Here is a 17,001-nt window from a genome sequence, read left to right as displayed (position 1 = left end):
ATGTGCTGTTATTCTGTCCTACTGTTAATATAAACTGCCTGTGGCTTGTGGATGTGACCCAGCCTGTCTTGACTGCCCCATCAAATCACACAATAAAATGGTAACAGATAGTTAAACAACTTCCTGGTTAATTCCTGACCCCTTTTGCAGCAGCCATCACAGAAGCTGATGCCTTGGCAAAGGATGCTTCCCAGTTCTGGGCAGCTCTGCTGGGATCACACAGGTACCAGCAAGTTTTTCTGCTCTCTTTCCTCCTGCAAAGCAAGGTCCTGCTGGTCACTACACAGAGCAGCATTTCTTTGTAGGCCTAGCTTAGTTCTCCAACTTTTTCTATTTCCCAGATTTTAAGGAGGTCAGGTAGGGACAGACAGCACAGCAGTCTTGACTTTTGTAATGTCACTGCTTGTTCTGCTCACAACTTGGGCAATCATTTGTAACGTGCTCACCGAAAGACTCTGGCTGACGTAGAAATTTCTCCCTAATTTTAGAAACAGAATTTCACAACTCCTTTCTTACATTGAGGAAGGAATTTGCTCTGATGGCTGCAATTCCATTATTATGCATCATTCAAGGTACTGCATGTCTCTGGCTCCAAGGAGAAAACCTCTCCCAGAATAAACCAGCACTGCCAACTGCACCTTCCCCTTTCCCTGAGTGCCCTGGAAGGGTCTGGATGCTGGCTGTGAGCATCTGGGGCCGCTGGTGCTGCCTCCAGACTCTGTGGGGTGGGAATAGCCCTGGTCTCTGCAGAGCATGCAGAGCTGTCTCAGGGATAAACCAAAGGAAAGGTTGGGTTTAGGGACTTGTTTATTACAGCATCAGGAGCTGCAGAGCCAGCTCAGGGATAATGAGCACGTGCCATTCTCTCCTGGGTGAGCCAGCCAAATACCTGGTTTCAGGTTTCTGCTGAAATACTTTTTTGTTCATTAGAATACTTACTTTTGACACAAGTCCTTGCTGTAGATCTGCTCAGATAAATGAAATATAGACTCTCTCTGGATGTAGCAGACCCAGGTCCCAGCTCTACACCAGGCAGGTGAGGAGCTTGAAGCTGCAACTCTCCCATCCCAGCTGAGCACTCCCACTTGGGTGAACGCCTAGACTAGCCACAGGATGCTCCTGTGCTGCCAGCAGGGCCCTTCAAACACCACAACTCACTGCCTATGGAGTTACCAACCTCATGCAGTGGGGGCTGGGCTGGGTCCCTCCAGGCATGGGACCCTGTTTCTCTTCTGCCAGGCTGGGCACAGAGCTGCCCCTGCCTCTGCTCCTGCAAGTATCTCCACAAAAGCTTGTGTTACTTGCTAGTCTCAAGACATTCACAGTGGAGAGCCACGAGCCTTTGTCTGCATCTGAACAGTATAGCCTGGGCCCATCTTTATTCAGCCCTGCTGCAGTATGACTCAGAGTGAGGCAAGGCAGAGTACTGATGCAGACATACTCATCCACACAATCATTTCATAAAATAACAGTTCGTATCTTGCCCTCTGAGGACTAAGCCTTGGAGCAAAAGTAAACATGATTTCCAGCCTCTTGCTCACCATCAGCTCTTTTCTTTCCCATGTAGAGCAGCCAGGTGTGAGCCCCCACGGCTGGCAGTGGTACAGTAGAGGTCCTTCCAGACCCCTTCCAAGATGGGATGCTGCTGGGATATGAGCTTTCACCATATGAGGGATTGCCTTCATGTGCCTCCAAGCCAAATCCTCCTGGCCGTCCAGTGCCTCAGCACACACTGCAGCCCAGCATGCTCAATCCTTTGCAGAGCAGTGGTATTAACAATTCCAGAAATGTTATGGGGCTTTTCCTTTCATCCCTGCTGGGACAAGCAGGATGGAGGTCGTGGCAAGTCACTCCATTTCCCCAAGCAGTCGGCATTTCCAAAATGTCATAGGCATTTTTGATTTGATGCACAACACTGAATCAACTGAAGACCTTTTCTTTCCAACTTCTAAGCAATTTTTTTGGAGGGGGGCATGTCTTCTCAGATGAATCTGTTATCTCTTGCCAGTATTTTTCCACTGGCTTCCTTCATTACCTTACTGGTGGTCTGTTTTGAAACTTCACAGACATTATCAGCTTCAGGGGAACCGAGTCCTTTTGAAGGCTGTTGCAATGAGCTCTGAAGGCATCTCCTCAGATGCCTGTACACAGGGCCTGGAATGTGACTCAGCCCTTCATTTCTACTCCAACCAAGCTCTTAAATTTTGCAGAGTTCCTCTGGTTGCCAAAGGGGAAGAAAATAATTCACTAGCTCATCTGAGTCTTGAGGACCCTGTCCTTGATACTGCAGCCTCCCAGGAGCTCAGATTCAATACCCACTGCTGCCACTCACCACCTCTGTCTCTCCTCTAAAGAGCATTTCTACACCAGTAACCCCCAAACCTAAAACACCTTTCCCCCACCAAATTAAATGTTGCTGGAAAAGACATCTTTCTCTATGCTAACACCAGTTCTCAGAAGTAAATTGCCAGTAGAATTGATGCTCTGAGGTGCTCTTTGTAGGGGCTGAACCTCTGGTCCGCGTGGGGATGACCCAAATCAAAGAGGAGTCTTCCCAAATTTTCACTCCCAGGCTCCACTGAAGCACAGTCAAAGGGCTTCACCACTCCATAGCCTGGAGCTCCACTTCTGTTGAGTTATGCAACAATGCAAACCCAACAATATCATGAGCTGCCCCAGCAGAAGTACATGGATTTGCCAAAGAGCTGTGCCAGGGAGTGATGGCTGTTTCCTTGCGCCATTCTGGCACCGTTTTCCATAGCACTTGCTCTGGGCTGCTGTCAGAAGCAGAGTGAGAAGGCAGACTTTTGCCCTAATCTAAATAATAAATTCTGATATTAACAGGGTATCTTTCCACAAACTGGGATGTCCAAAACCAGTAGGCAGTGCCACTCTCCAGGCAGCAATTACTGCATTTTTTAATTCCTTCTATTGCACTGTTCCTCCCCAGGTAAAGGATAAATTTTTTCAACTCTGTTTTTGTTGTAGATGGTGGTTGTGTTTTAAACTGCATATAAACTATGTTTAAAGAACAATGCAGAAAATAATACTGAATTTTTGAAGTAATGCTGGCATTTCAGGTAGCAAAAAACCTTGGCTTAGAAATCAATGTCATTTCTGCATCTTTGCCGTGTAGCTGTAACCTTTGTTCAGTTACACCTAACATCAGGGACTGAGAGCTTTGTCCCTGGCAAACCCACCTGAGTAATGGTGTTTTCCTTTCTTTGGAAGAGCTCATCTTTTCATCTTCTGTTTCCTTTAGGAATTATCTTTGATTCCCTTCATCTTTCTTCTCTTGCCCTTTGCTGCAGATTGCTTCCAATTTGCTTGTACTCCAACTCTTTTTCTGCTACTCAATCTTCTGCATACTCCTCACTCTCCTCTGCTTTCTGCTCCTCTGCCTCTGACTGCCAGACACCCGCTTCTGCCTGAAAGTGTGGGCACAGGGGCAGGTCCTGTATCTCAGGTGGGAGGGGGACTTTGGTGGCTGCTGTACCCATGACCGCAGCAGAGGAGCCAGTCATGGGCACCTGCAAGGCATGGAGAATTGCGTATCATGGTGCAGGAAGTCCAGGTGTGATGTAGGGGTCAGTCTCACATGGCCTGCCTGGAGACACCTCACCAAATCTGCAGAAGGTTTTCACCAGTACTGCTGTTTTTTTCCTTTTGTTCACTTTTTCCCAGGCCCTTCATCTGTAGCATTTCACAGCAGGTGGGAGAAGGTGAGTTTTGTGGAGATATTTGGTGTGGCATCTTATCCCAGAGTCACCAGTGGACTCACATGGGAAAGAGACACTAAGAGCACTTCGACCCCAGAGAAAGCATGATGGGCAGCTTGTGTCTTGTTAGATATCGGTTAATTCTGCCACACGACTGAAAAGAGTGGGGAAACAGGCTTTGCCTTCTTAATGCTTTTGGAACAACCTGCTAAATCTTTCTAAACTAGAGACATGTTGAAAGCAGCTAGAGAAAGGGCAGAAAGGTTTGACATCCCATCTTATTGCTACAGCAAGACCATGTACATGGCTAGCTCCTGACCACAACAGCATCTGAAAGGCGGAACATTACTTAGCTACTTGAGTGAATAGCCAAAACACAGCTAATTAAACCCAGAGTTGTTCTGTGAGAAGGACACATGCCTGAGAGTACAACCACCCCATGCAGTGGGGTACTCCCAGCTGGGGCTGCTGCCTGAGAAGGTGACTGGAGAGCTCTGATGGGGCCTTTTCTGCTGAGTGCTTCACTCCACCTCTTGGGTCTTCCTGTGACAGGTTTGGTCAAGGGAGACACTTGTATTTTCCAATGGAAACAGCTGTGTCACGGTGGAGAGAGGGCCAGGCAAGCTCATGTTGCATGCACTTAAGTTGTCACAGCAAGGTGGGGGCCCCATGAGCACTCAGGACATCGTCAGCTGTCACCTAGGAGAGATAAATACTCCACTCATCTGGAACCAGGAGATCCCGGCAGAAGGACGAGACCAAGGCTGCTGGCACGTACAGCTCCAGGGTCTGCAACCCACAGCAGACTGGGACAATGTACCCCTGACTCTCCTTTTGGGGCAGAGACCCAAAGCCAGCGAGAGCTGAGCGCCCTGGTGCAGCTGGAAGCTTTGCCTGCTGCCAGGCTGCCCCGGCAGGCACTCCTGTGCCCTGGGCCAGACCCAGACCCGTCCTGCCTGGGCACGCAGCAGCGGGAATGTCTGGGTTATTTTAAGCAGGTTATGTCAGCCCTGCCCTCCCTCTCTCTCTCCCCATTCTCCCTGAAGCACTGATCACTGTGGCAGGACGGATTTGCAGGACTAAAAGGGCCAATGGTTTAATTGATATGATATGGCAGCTCATATGCAATCTCATTATTCTGTCTAGCAGGACACATTATTCTCTATTTATCACACTTCTGTCATCTCAGGTCTGTTGTTCTCCTGCTTTGAGGACAACAGAACACACCTGTCTGTCAGAGAAATCTCAGTGGGGGCAGGAGTGCAGGAGAGGCTTCTGCTGTGGCAGACTAAGCTCCTGGGTATGGGTTGTAGGCACCTCTGCCTCTAATCTTCCTACAGCAGGGCTGGGAAATGCAAAAGAGCCGGCAGGGGAAGAGCCAAGGTGTCTTCTGTGAGCAGCAAATTTGCTGGAAAATGAAGCCTTTGTGACTGTGTGTGTATGGGTGGGGGTGTTATTTATTAGTGGGAAATCAGTTTGCATCTGACAAACATATCTTGCCCCCCAAATCTCCTGTGAGAAGGGCAACCTCTACCACCAAATATGTAAATATGTTCTTGTGTTTTCTGTGCTAAATTCACTTCTTATTTTTTTCCTTTTTATTTTTTCTCCTTTGAGTCAAACCACAGCTGAAAGGAGAAATAAAGGAAATAAATATTCTGAACATGGCAAAAAACTCCAAACAGTTTCGGGTCAAAAAATACTCGGTTGATTGAAATGTTCTGACACAAACATTGAAATGCTCCTACACATCCTCTCCCCCTTGATTTTCTCTTTGAGCCTTAAAAACAAAATAAAATTACTGGGCCAGCTCCAGGTGTGTTTGTGCCCCTGCTGCTTTATTAACAGCCGCTGCTGACTGCTGCTGAGTGCTCTGACAGTTCGGTGTGGCAAACAAAACCATGGCTTGTTGGAGGGATGTGCCTCCCAGGGCTCCACGAAGGAGCAGGGTGCAGGGATGTGTGTGTGGCATTCGGGAGGAGAGGGGCTGTGGAAGGGAAGGGCCAGGGAGCTAAAAATGCGTCATGGGCAGAGCAGTCACTCGCACAGCACTTTCTGCCCTCGGAACTGAAAACGCCTTGCAGAGGATGGGAAGCATAATTAGCACAGTATGCCGTAGGATAGATGCTAAAGCAGTCTGTCTAGCAGACAGATACTACAGTACTGAATAATACAGACATTAAACCAATGACCCAGAATCTAGCCAGCTAGAATCTTAATCCCCCTTATATAGATTCACAGACATCCTTTCATTGCAAACATGTGATCTGAGCAGACACTGGATGCTGTTGTGTTGTATTTATAGAGCACCATGACAAAGTTTGAGGTGTTTGTGCTTAAATAATGCTATTTTCCCATGTTAATTTGTCAGCACAGTGCTGTCTTTGTACAACATGTTTTTGAGATGCAAAAAAAAAAAAGAATATCACCTCTGGATCCACATGGAGATAACAAAAACCAAAAAAACAAACAAAAAAAAAAACAAACAAAAAAAAGAAAAAGAAAAGGCTTTGTGCAAGGAAAGGTTGCCCATGTAACACAGAACAGGGAAGAAGGGGACCCAAGCTTGGAGCCAGGACAGGCTTGACTGGGAAGAAATAATCATAATTCATCCTAATAAGACCCAGGCTGGACCTTGGCAAATGATTGTGCATAAGTGCATTATTTGACCAAAACAAAATTCCTCAAACCAGCAAATGGAACAGATAAAAGTCTCTGTGAATCCAGTTTGAATTCATTAGTTTGGACCAAAATAAGGATGAGGATGACCTGAAAACTTGCATGCTTTGGCACATCTGGAAGGAACTGCTTTGATTTTGAAGCTAGATTCAAAGGTGGATTTGCAAAACTGACAAGGCAAGGGTTGCTGTCCTCTGGCTTCTTGGGTGTCAGCAGACCAGGAAGGATAGAATGGGACAAGGTTCAAATGCATTTTCTCCTAGGAGGTAGACAGAAGCTGAACTTAGGCTTCGCAACCCGTATTTATCAGGAAAATGCCCTTTCAACTGAGCCATAGAGAGGTCAAACAAAAAGCCCTTCTCAGCATCTGCTTATAAAACTATTTGACTTGTGTACGTGGATAAACACAAATTGGAGTGAAGGCTAGTGTCCAGCAATTTCCACTGCTTGAACCATCAGGCTACCAAATCGCTCAAACTTTTTTTTTTTTTTTCTAATTTGTGTTTAACAATTTTTCAGGGAATATCTATTTCTAAATGAGGCACACCCATTTACCACATCCATGCCTGTGTCCACAGGTCAGAGAGCTTGGATGGGATACTGAAAGTTTGTGTCCAGGATTATAGACCAAGAATTCAGTTCAAATAATCCTTCTGCCTAATTCTACCCTACTGCTTCACTCACTCACTCACTCACTCACTCACTCACTCACTCACTTGTCATATCCCCTGGAAAGGCAAAGGTTTATTTTCCAGTTTATGTGGAAAATACTCAGGGATTGCCTAAATGAAATCTGTAATTTGAACCATACATCTTTTGTCTCTTCAATTTAGTGGCTATTAAAAAGCAGATAATTCAGTATTATTTTAGTGACCTGGTTTGTACTGCTTGTCTGGCACTGAAATGCTGCTGTGATGGAGTGAAACTGCTTGCCCACTGTCCCCTTGAGCCTATGGTAAAGTTTGCTCACAGCAAATGAAATGGAACAAGAAATAAATGCATTGAAGTGAGTCAGTAATTTTCTTTGCAGGCAAGCAATACTCAACACAGGTAAACATACTTAAGTTTCATTTTCCCCTTAGCACTACTTCATATTTGGTTCTTTATCTATAGTAATGTTTCAAAAATTTTTCAAGAGCATCTCTGCTCTCTTTTATGTGAGCAGAAGTAGAATATGGGCAATGGACTTCATTCTGCTGATAAGATGACAAGCACTGTATTCCCATTCATGGAAGCTGTTGAGATCCTGTATTCCAATTCCTTCTGCCAGAAGACAGATGCAGAACCTCCCTCTTATGATGAATAGAAATCTTCTGATTTTCCTTTTCAATTTATTCATAGATAATTTATACACATCTATCTGTGTGCCAGTATTGTTCAGTTCCCAGATCTTTTCAGTTTACTGGCTTATGGAAAGCAATCGTATATCACTCTCAGGCTTAATTTAGCAAAGCAAACAAGCAAAGTTCTTCTACTTCTCTTTCTGTAAGATGGGACATCTATTTCTCTGTGCATCCTAGTAATCCTTGTTGCCACGTGTTTCAGCTTGAATCTGTGGTCTCTCAAGCCTGACTTCCAGAACTACTGCAGTTATTTCAGGTAAGGTGGTACCAGCGTCTTTGGGTCCAGGATTCAAATTTTCTTAACTCTATTGGAAATATCTTACTTGGGAGCACATAAAATAAAAGTTAATATTTTTACTTTTCTGTTATGAAGGCTTCTCCATTTACCATTCTCAAGTGGTGAACTTCTGTGTCAAGATGAAAATTCATGTTATTAATCTACAGTACTTTGTACAAATGAAATTCAGCCCCTTTTGCTATTATTATTCTGAAAGGCATCTACAGCTCTCTGGGTGATATCTGTATCCTGCCTTAATCTTGCAGTGCCCTAGGTTTTGGGTCACCTGAAAATTTTATCAGTACATGCTCTGTTTTGTAGCAATTCATTTTGAACTAATATCAGAACAAATATCGTCCATAAATATATTAAATCAGACCAGTTCACTTCCATAGAATTGTAAAGTGGGAAATTAACTACTTACATCTGTTTTTCTACTCTATGCACAATCATGTCTAACACTTTCCTAACACTTTCTTTTAAGGAGTTGTTAGTCCAGTTAAGTTCAGACCTCTTTCCAAGTGTTTGCTTTACTCTGCTGAGGCTGCATATTTAAGGGTTTTGAAGTCCTGGCTTAAGGACACAGCAAACTTACAGTTAAACTTCTGGGCTGTCCAGGTCACTTGGCTTTGTTAGCTCATTCCTACACACTTCTAAGAGTTTGCACTGGGAAAAAAAAACACTTCAATGTGTTTTAATTTCTCTTTCATTTAATGAGTATCTCATGATTAGTTCAATAACTCCACAATTACTTTCTAAGAGAGGCCTGTCTGTAATATCTTCACTAGTTATCAAAACTACATATAAAATGTTATAATTTCTCATTATTACATTTTTAGTGATGAAAGTTTTTGGCTGTCATTCTCAGAATAACTGGACATTGAATGATTAGCTCTGCAGTCTGTAGCTGGAAAGATAACATTTCTATAATGATGCTGTGCATGGTTAATAGCTCTCACTGTAATAGTGCAGAGATGTCTATTCATATTCCAGCCCAGAGTTTAGAGATCTGATGTGGATGTGGAAGACTAATATGCAAAACCTCTACTGCTGTCCTTTCTCCAAATGATTTTACTGAAGCAAGTTCACTTTACTGTTTATTTCTCATGTTCCTCTGGTGTATGACACCATCAATACTCATTACTTGCTAGCTTACCATACGCATTTTTACCTCTGTGTTTTCTGGACAATGCAGTCTTGTATTCAAGTCACAATTGCTGGTTTTTGGTATTAATTTATTTCAAGAAAAATAAAGCGCTCTCCAATGCCTGGGAGAAGTATAAGCAGCAATAAAGCTAAAGCAACCTATGTAGGAAATATGAATTATATTCTGTTATTCACAAGCTTACAAGAAAAAAATCTTCAGAAAATGCTATTTTGATCACAATAATGTTAGTAAAAATATCAGGTCCTAAGCAAGGGATGCTGCCTTTACTGTGTGTCTGCTCTTGGCATTCCCTGCATTTGGTTCCTTGACAAAAGAAAAACACAATGCTGAATGGAAAAGATCTGGCAATCCCAGGATACAAAGACTTGAGACTGAAAGTCGCTATTGATGCATTGATTAGTAGAGCACTTACTTAAACTCAGGATTCCAATTGTTTTTGGATAAAATACTGGCCTGACCAATGTTAGGCAGGTGCTCTGTTATCTCACAAAACCAGAGCCCTCATGGGAATAAAATAATAAGAATAAATGTGTATGGCTCAGCTATCTGTTTCCTAAATGAAGTATAAATAGAATAAGAAAAAGTACTTCTAGCTCTGCTACATGCTTCTAAATGAAGCATATAACAGCCTAAATATCTTTTAGAGGCATGACTCCTGATTTAGAAGTATTTATTGTGATGCTTGAGGCCTCAATTAGGAGTACAGGAGATAAAGGAGAAAAGGAAAATATAGGCTGAGGATCAAGAATTTGCTGATGTTCTATTTTTGTAAGCCAAGAGCAAGCAGAGGCTTTGGACTTGCTGTGAGTGTGACCCAGGCAGAATACTTTCAGGAGGTCTAGTCTTTCAAAGGGCAGTTTGGAGGGAAATTCTGTAGGTCGAGCTTTCTTTGAAGTACTTCCAGTTAGCACTCTGGACAGCTTGCCCATTTTGCAAAAGCCACATTATAGCCCCATGGCCCCTTCTGCAAAAAAGACATACTTCAGCATTTCACTTCTAGGTCTTGGAAGGTTTCTTTTTTGTGTGTGTGGGTTTGGGTGTTTTTTTTTGTGTTTGTTTTGTTTTCTTTTGTTTTTTTTTAAGAAAGAAATAAAATAAAAATTCCAAGACAAGAATATGCTCTTGCTTTGCTGGATGATACTTTTTGCTCACATCAGTGAGCTGGTAAAGGTCAAATGGCATCTGTCTTTGTCATGAGTTACTAGACACTTAGAAGCTTGCCTGTAAATAATGGGTTCAGCCCTGTATTTCAAATGCAGACAGAGTACTGAGTGCAATTTGCCTGTGAAAGCCCTGTGGGATTTGACCAGCAAGAAACAGCTGCAATAATGAAGAGAGAACTTGTTAAATGTTTAACCAAATTAACCAACTGCTCAACGAAGTTCTTTCCAGCTCCATCAGAGTGTCTCTGGGAGAAAGCAAGGATACAGAATTTTCAGATGTTTGCCTGGGTGACTGAGATAACCTTGCAACATCTGGAAAAGACAGCTGACTAGGGAGTCTGATGGTGTCAGGGGTTGTCACTAGTTGCAGGGACATGTTTCTCAGTTTTTAAACACTGCAGCAAAACAGCTCACTCTTCAAAGAGAAGTGAGCACGCTGGTGTTGGGTTGCAAATCCCCTGCCACCCCTGCTCCAGCATATGTTATCTCCCTGGGATTACCAAGAAACTTAAAAGATGTGCTTCTATCATCCTAAAACTGACAAGTGGGCTGAAGGAAAACATTTGCTCGTAGTGTAGGCTTAATGAGGTCTGATGTTATCTTCGAGACCAAATGCCCAGCAAGCATTCTAAATGAGCATATGGGCTGCTTTAGTGCCTGCTGCCTTTCCCTGATAGTGAGCAGGTCCAGGCAAACCAGAGAGGACACAAAGAGCAGAGCTGCAGGGCTCTGTGGCCCCGTGGGAGGGATAGTGAGCAGAGTCCATGGGACAAAAGCAGTTCTGGGGGCTCCTTCAGGTTCAGGTGACCTCAGAACAGCGCCCATGCCCTACTCTACAGAACTGCCCCTCCTGGCTGATTGTGGACTGAGATGCCTTTCACTCACTGAAAGCATAGCCCTACCAGGTCAGCAGAAGTGAGCTCCTCATCACCTCTCTACTTCTACTCCATTCCACGTGCCCATGGCCAACCAGCCCCATGTGTCACTTGGGGGATGTGGTGATGTGCCCCTGAGCAGAGCTGAGCTGACAAGGGATGGAAGGCGTCTCCCCCTGACAGTCTGGTTCTGGGAGCAGGATAAGCAGTGAGACAAACATGTCGCTGTCAATTAGCTAATGTTTGTACAAGGGATGGTTGAATCCCGTGGAGTTTTGTTAACCTCGTGGCCTCTTTACAAAACCTGCCTGAGTTCATGAACCTATCCCCATTTGTAAGTTAAAGCCGTACATTCTCCTTTGAGGTGGGGTTAATAAAAATACACTTTTAGTTAAGAAGAGGATAATGCTGTGCATGGGGGCAGAACATTAGCTCTCAATTTAGGCAGGCAGGCACTCTTGGCATTATGAGCGCTGTACATACGCTTCCATTTGTTTTTCCCTTCCTTCTTTGCTTCCATTTCACAGCGACTTGGAAACTATTTTTCCACTAACTGCATTTTCTCACTTGGTTTCTTTGCAGTAGTTTGCTTTTCTGGCAGTCTCCTGAAGGTGACCAGGCCCTCATGACTTACCAAATCTAACCACAAGAGAATATTCAAGTAGGTTTTGAAAACAGGCCAAATTGACTCCCTGCTCTTTTGAAAGCAGCTTCTATCAGCACAAAATATCAAAAATGCCACCAGCATCTCCTGCCTCCAGCAGAAGAGACTGTGAGGATTCCTTTTGTCTGGACAGTCTGACCATGGGTCACTCTCTCTCCATTACTGCTGCTGGTGCACAGCGCCTGCTTCCTGTGAGTACACAGCCCCCTGACCTACTCAAGACTTCATTCCTCTGTTGTGTTAGATTATGAAAAGTACCCAAAAATGGACCTGTATGAACTACTTTAAAGGCAAGACTGATTTTGGTCCAAGTCCAAGTAATTTCCCTCACATTAATAATGTCAAGACAGTATTTCAGAGTATAACAGTTAAAACCATGTTATCATCTAAACATCTCACTGCAAATTCAGTGCTCACAGCTCTGGGATTGGCATCAATCCAGAATTAAAATTTTGTTTCCAGAATGCAGCACTTTTTTTTTTAATGTAACATATTTGAATGGGTTTTTTTTGGGTGGGGAGGTGGGGTTGGTATTTATGATGCCTTATAGCTTCAGGAATTCAAGTTATTTAGCATGTACATGTTTTATTGGGAAGCATTCTGAAGTTTTGAATATGATTATAGGTAGTATTTGAAATTATAATGTCTAAATGTTTTAGCATAAATACATAATTTTGGATCCATGCTGTAAGTCATGTTAGAGCAATCAACAGAGCAATTCAGACTTGACCCTTCCCATTTTCTAATGCAGGAAAAGAATAGTAGATTTTAAAATCAGTGTATAAAATAAGGAATTCTAAAAATAAGTAGTCAGCACTTTGGTTTTTTAGAAGATTTACCCTTCACTCATTTAATCTTATCAGACAAGGTAAATTTATACACACAGACACAGTCTGGTAAGGTATTTTGATTTATTAATGTGCTAGCTGACTTGTGTGCCAATGCTGATTTGCCACACACACAAAAAAAATAAAACCACAACAAAAAACTCAACCTTTTGAGAAAATGCATTTAATCACATGAAAAACCACTTTGTTTTACTGGTTTGCTTCACCGGATTTGGAAGGCTGGTGACATTTTATTTGGTCCCCAGGTCACAGAGCATTTCTCTGACATCACCAGCCTGCAAAAAGAGATGTGCTTTATACTTTTTAATGTCTACAGTATAACTCCTTCCCCTTTCCCATGCAGATTTCCCATTAAGTTCATATGGCTCCATTTTTTTTTTTCTTTCTACAGGAGGCTTCCTTCTATAGCAACATGATGGCACATATTAGTGTCCAAAGTAGTTTCTTCTTCTAAATCTGTTCTCCGTGGCTGTGAATGTGTCATCAAAATAACCATGAGCAGGACTGGACTGGTTGTCGTGGTTTTAAACCACTAACTAAGAAAATTACTTATTTCTTGCTGTGAGATATGGATTAGAACAAGACCAAAACAGGCATAAAACTTAAAAGGAAAAAAAAGAAAGTTTATTGACAAACTACAATAAGAACACCAGAATAAACTCCAGAAAAAACCTTTTCATCCCCTGCCTACCCACTATTCCCTTGTTCACATGACAAAAGAGACAAAAACTTTGGAACTTTGATGGTTAAAACAGTCCCAATTCTTGCTACAGTCTTTTCACCAGTCTTTATAGAGAAACAGAAGTTTCTTCCTGTTAATTTATGGAGTTTCTCACAAGAAAAACTATTTTTATTATAGTTTTCCATTGCTCTAATGTTAGCTGCCCAAAGCTGCTGTTATTAGAGCCCACTCCTCCCATTTTCACATCACTCTCAAGTGTGTATGGGCCATGAGTCTAGGGATGGGATTTTTAAGGATAAGTTATTCAAAGGCAAAAAAGTCTTCTTCATCTGTTTCTGTGAGCTTCACTGGAAAACAGTTTTCTCATTGCCTCTCAAGGCTTCAAATCTTCCAGCACTTCACTGTACCATAATTACTCTACTTTTTTACTCAAAATTTACACTTTGAACACTCTATTCCTCCCTATATACTGTCATGAATTAAAGGAATGTTTTCAAGACTTTATTGTCCATTTCCATAGTTTTAACAGAAAGATATTTCAGCTTAATTAAAGCATCTTCTTAATTCTCTACCTTTTCTGAAGCTTCTTTTCTTTCCTGTCACTAGTAGTTTATAAAGTCTCTTTTCATGTTGATCACTCTCTTTTTCTCTCTCTGGATAAAAGGATTAATCCGCAAGTCTCATCTGGGAAATGAAAGAGTTAAAATCTTGCCCAGGCTGTTGTAGGTAGTTCTGTGGCCCCGGCCGGTGCAGGAGCTGGAGCCGTCTGCGATGGAAAGTTCCTCATGGCTGCTCTGGAGAGTGCAGTCGCCGCGCCCAGCCCGCTGCAGGTCCAGAGCCCCTCTCCTTCTTCACTCAGCAGTTTCTAGTGAATTTAGTTACAGCAAAAAACCTGCAGCCGAGCCAGAGATCGGCTCGGCCCGGCCCGGCCAGAGCCCGGAGAAAACCCCCTCCGCAGGGCCTGCATCTCCCGGCCGGGAGACGCTGGGCCCAGCCCAGTCCCCGCCCGGCCGCATGGCCTGGGCAGGGAACGGGAGGCCTGAAGCTCTGCCGCCCTTCCCAGCCAGGAAACAAAGAGAACCAAGAGAGCTCTGGTTTTACACTTTAAGGTTCACAAGTTGATCCCACTTTTCAATGGCCTAAACTGCTGTCAATTCTCAGCATTGACTGATAATTGGTCAGGAGAAAAGACTCCAGGCAGTTCCCAGCAACTTAAACTTTCTTAAAGGTAAAGTAACTCCATGACACTGGTTTTATCAGCTATTTCCACCAGAATCAGTGTTTGGCTTTTTTGGCACCCGTGACATGTTACAGAGGTGTCAGAAAAATAAAGTCAGTGGGCAAGTTTCTCTTGAACAGACTTTGGTACACAAACCTTGCCACCACCACTTGGCATTATTTTTTGGCAGAGGGCAGGTATTGAGTGCTTGAAATGGGTCTCTGGGCAATTTAGAACAGTTCTGCAGAAGGAAATGCTTCTTTGGAGGGTTTGAAAAATCATGGTGAGTGTTGCCTTTTTCTGCCAAACTCCTGCAGGCTTTTCATAGATTTGCTGTGTGATCCATGCAGAATCTGATCTGTCCTCTCATGCCTTCAGGTGACTGAATCACAGAGCTGCCCCTATGAGTGTGCTTGTTCTGGGCTAAAAGAAACATTGCACTCTCATCTTGTTTCCTGAGGGTTTCCAATAGATACCAGCACTGAAGGTAAAGGGCTTGCCCGGCAGGGACTAGCACACAGGAATAAAACATGAAGAGCCCCTTGCCCCAAGGAGAGCTGCAGCTGTTGTGCAGGAGCACACCCAGGAGCACCGGAGCCTCCTGAGGAGGAGGTGAGGCAGACAAAAGTGTGGCCTCCATGGGCTGTGAATCCACCACCACCAGCCATGTACACGGTGTGTTTGCTTATGGAGCAACCTCTTTCCCTCCTCCTCCCAGTCTTCTCTCATAAATGACAGTACAGGCCTCATATTTCCTCAACCCTCACCGCAGTTTGGAGATCCATGCAGGAGGTCCCATCATTAGGTGCATACAGACTTCATGATACAAGGTACACTGAGGCTTTTAGAGGGTTATCCTGCTGGAGTCAGCTCGTCACAAGGCCCAATTACCGCTGCTTTTACCGTCATGGCACAGACACTCCCCATAAAGTTATGAGTAGCTACTTCAAGATTTGTGAAGTGAAAGTCCTTAAAAACAAAAGCTGGGGCCTAGAGGTCTCAGCTATAGTGCTTCAGTTTGCAGTTCTGCTTGGTGAATATATAACAGAAGAAAGATAATTTCTGGAAGTATAATACAATTAGTGGTAATAAGTAATAGAACTGTACACTCTTCTTGCTCCTATAATTCCTCAGCTGTTGGCTTGCAATGCAGAGGGAGAGAAAGGAAAGATAATCAACAAAGTATAGTGCGGAGTGGTCCAATCAGTAAGTTGGAGTCTCAGCCTAAGCTGAGTACTAAATAGTGTCACAGTCTATAATGTCATTGGTTTCATGACCAGCTTTTAGAGGCAAGAGCATCAAATAGATTGTAACAGGATGTAATACTTGCTTTACAGAGTGAAAAAGCATCCTTTTAACTACCCTTGTGGCAACATATGGATAACAATTGTGTTTTTAATCTTCTCCTATAATTCATTGGATTTAAAATCATGTACAGATTTCCTGATTACCAGGGACACACAAAAAAGCCAGCTCCATCCTGCATAGAGCATATTTATCCCTGAATACATATTCTTGGATTTTGATACTGCTAACGGTGCTAACATTGAAGGGAAATTTTTCCCTGACAGCTCTATATCTCTGCATAAAACTCTATCTTGAAGCCCCCTCTAATAGCTAGGTATTTTTGATAAACAAAATATTACAAAGGCATAAACTCTCCAAAGGGAGCCATTTGATGCAGTTTTGCACTCATGGAGACTCTGATATAAAGACCAAGTGCAGCAAATTACCAAATGGCAACATCAATGGTAATTGCAGAGAGACATTCCAGTTGAACTGCTCTAATGTGTATTTGGAGCAGGCAAAGAACTTAAAGAAATTTTTGGAACTACTGTAACTCCACTGTGAGTCTGTGTATGAAGTGAAAACCCTTTTAAATATCAGTCCTGGGAGCCACACATGGGTATTCTCAGCTGGGACAGGACAAGAAAAACCTCCATGGCCTCTGACAAACACCCAAGTGCCTGGATTTTTTTCTTACATCTGACAGTGACTGTTAAATCTTAATTAAAGGTAGCATGAACAGGTTCATCTAACAGGAGCATGTCCTGCTTTTTGTTCCAGTTCATTCTTGTCTGGTTTCTTTGGGGAGGGCCATTCTCCACACAGGAACAGATCTGCAGGTCTGACTGTGAACCACCTGTATTTTAGTCCTTCATGGAAATAAGCTAAAGGAAAACTGGGCTTTCGTCTCAGTGCTGCATATTAAATATCTTAATGAAATTATTGACATGATTTCAAGAATCATGAAGATTAATTCAGCAGTCTTCCATTTATCAAGAACACATCTCCAGCACTGAAAGTGCATGAGAAGGACTTTGGCACTGTATCAGTACCCATCCATCAGGATCCAGTGGAGTC

This window comes from Pseudopodoces humilis, chromosome 3, assembly GCF_049639895.1.
Source record: "Pseudopodoces humilis isolate 2021_Gansu_Grassland_sample_001 chromosome 3, ASM4963989v1, whole genome shotgun sequence".
Lineage (NCBI taxonomy): Eukaryota > Metazoa > Chordata > Aves > Passeriformes > Paridae > Pseudopodoces > Pseudopodoces humilis.
The sequence above is the reverse complement of the archived record's forward strand: the minus strand, read 5'-3'. Positions refer to the sequence as shown.